General features: G+C 41.2%; 1 pseudogene; it reads right to left on the minus strand.

The window, feature by feature from the left end:
• Positions 1–281: 281 nt before the first annotated feature.
• Positions 282–1,441, minus strand: LOC149239818 (putative sugar phosphate/phosphate translocator At5g25400 pseudogene; annotated as a pseudogene).
• Between the last annotated feature and the right edge of the window lie 1,267 nt (positions 1,442–2,708).

Here is a 2,708-nt window from a genome sequence, read left to right on the forward strand (position 1 = left end):
TGGGTGCAAATAAGGCTATCGAAGTTACAATCCAAACTTTCAGCATACCAAAGCAACATGTGCCTGCACAATTCTTTTGAACTGTTCAATTTGAAGGAATTTATGAGGCCATTATTTTAATTTTTTTTATGAGAACCAAAGACATTTATCAGAATATCTAAAACTACACACAAAGCTCCTGACTAACCTTCATCCAAAGAATACAATGCTCCACAAGATTAAGAGGCTCCCGCATCTAAAATCATCAATCCAAAAGAATGTGATTGCAATTGCCATGCTACAAAGTTTAAAATCTCTACCTTTTGACTAATAAGATAATTAAAATAGGATTAGGAAACAATGGATAGAATGATCAACAAACAATGAAGCTTTTTCTTTATTCATCCTGTGATAAAGGGTCCGGTTGCCACAAAGAATAAACTCGACAGTCAACAGAACATTGATCCACTGCCGAAGTTGTTATCCACCAGGGTTTCATTTTTGTTATGGTCTGCACTACATGTGCTGCATGAATTTCAAAGGGATGAGGGTGGGTGGAATCTCAGGCAAGTTTGGTGGAATAGATACACCTAAGCTAAAGGAAGTTCACTCTTTGTGGTGCAGCCCTGAACCACTTTCATAAGATAAAAGGCAAATCAAACTATATCACATTGGTACATGACATGATACCTGTGAGAACAAGATCAACAGCCCTTCCTGCGTAATCTAGACATTGGCATCATTCTTGTTCTTGCCTTCGGTATCTGGGTTTTGTCCAAGTAACCTACTCGGATCTTCATCTCCATCTAAGACCTTCTTCCGAGCCTCCTTTACCTTAAGTGACTACAATTTCAAATGATTGTAGAAGCAAACCCCCAAGAAAGCCAAGCCATACCCTAACAGATTAATACCAGTCACTCTGTGCCAAGTTCAGCAGAAATGCACATGCACAGTTGGCACTAAAAAGCCTCACATCCAGATAAAATGAAGAAGAGGCTGCTAGAACCGAGAACTCAATTATTGCCCAATGGATTGACAGGAATACAAAACAGCAAGGGGCAACATAGTACAGTGATGTTATTGGATTCAGACTAATCCCCTTAGCGGTCAAAAGTATTTGAATCAAGACTAATCGTGTTGCCTCAAAAACCACAACACCCAATTGCAACATGACACCCCTGGAATTGAACTGGGCTTCCCCATATGCAGCAATGGCAACCCCTAAAGAGATTCCAACCATGTTGCCCATAGTCTTTGAACTGAAACACTCCTTTCCCAACAAAACTTCAATGGAATACACTACAACATGCATGAGGGCCTTAAGCATCTGTATAAGAACAAGGCCAAGGTAGGAATGAACAAGACCGAGGTTAAGGAGGGCATGAGGCTGAGGAATGAACAAGGTTGAGGTTAAGGATGGTAGAGTTTTGATAAATGGAATGATGAGACACATGGCCTTCATGGTAGGTCCCACATAACATTTTGTGTAGGATGATTAATATGCTATGTGGTAGCTGTAATTTATAAAATTTGCATTTGCATGCACTACACGTGCCTCCTGCCTCACTGAGAGGTGTAACCAGAGAACAATTTCCTTGAAGAAACTCAATTGCCAAACACAAACACATAGTTTTTCAGCAGATGGACTAGGAAATCTAACTGGGCTCACCACCAGAGGTATAACTAAAGAACTAGTGCCTTTAGAGAAACTCAACAGGCTAACACAGTATTTCACTGCAGTTGCTTTCCTTTTCTTTCCTGCAACAGAAGATTCATTTTCTTTCCTGCGGCAGAAGATTCATTTTCTTTCCTGCGGCAGAAGATTCATTCTAGTTCACTACAAAGGATCACCATGGGGGCTTTAACAGTGTTTCACTGCAGTTGCTTTCCTTTTCTTTCCTGCGGCAGAAGATTCATTCTAGTTAGCTACAGAGGATCACCGTGGGGGATTTAAGGAGGAAGAAGACGCGCCTGCCTTTCTTGGCACCATTCCAGCTATGACTACAAGTGGAATTTGGCCTCAAGATTTCAAAATTGTTGATCATTTGAGCTTCCTGGAATCATACATGTAGTCACCAGAGTAGATTTGATAGTGGAGACGCTCCATTTAGGGTTGACAGATCTCAATAAGGTAGCAATTTTCTTTCTGCCGGGTTGACAGACCTCAATAAGGCAGCAATTTTCTTTAGTGCGGCAGAAGATTCATTCTGGTTAGCTATAGAGGATCACTGTGGGGACTTTAAGGAGGAAGAAGACGCGCCTACCTTTCTTGGCGCCATTCCAGCTATGACTATAGGTGGAATTTGGCCTCAAGCTTTCAAAATTATTGATCATTTGAGCTTCTTGGTACATGTAGTCACGAGAGCAGATTTGATAGTGGAGACGCTCCATTTAGGGTTGACAGGTCTCAATAAGGCTAACAAATTCTGGGCTTCCTTCCTCGGACGACGATGTGACAGATTTGGACTTCCTTCCTCAGAGGACGATGCAAAATCTTCCTCAGAGGACGATGCAAAATCTCATGGCAAACCCAATTCCACACCGCCCACCAAGTTCTCTACTGCAACTTCCGATTCAGAGCCCAAAGTTCTCTGCTGCAACTTCCGATTCACAGCTTTTTCAGAGCTTTTGTTTTTATGAAAGTTTTTTCACAGCTTTTGATTTTTTCAATTGAATTAAACTAAATAACTCGACTACTCTGCATTATTTGTCCCACTCTCTATGCTTCA

This window comes from Pinus tabuliformis, chromosome 8 (genome assembly GCF_031772625.1).
Source record: "Pinus tabuliformis cultivar Carrire ecotype Pingquan chromosome 8, CPIR1, whole genome shotgun sequence".
NCBI lineage: Eukaryota > Viridiplantae > Streptophyta > Pinopsida > Pinales > Pinaceae > Pinus > Pinus tabuliformis.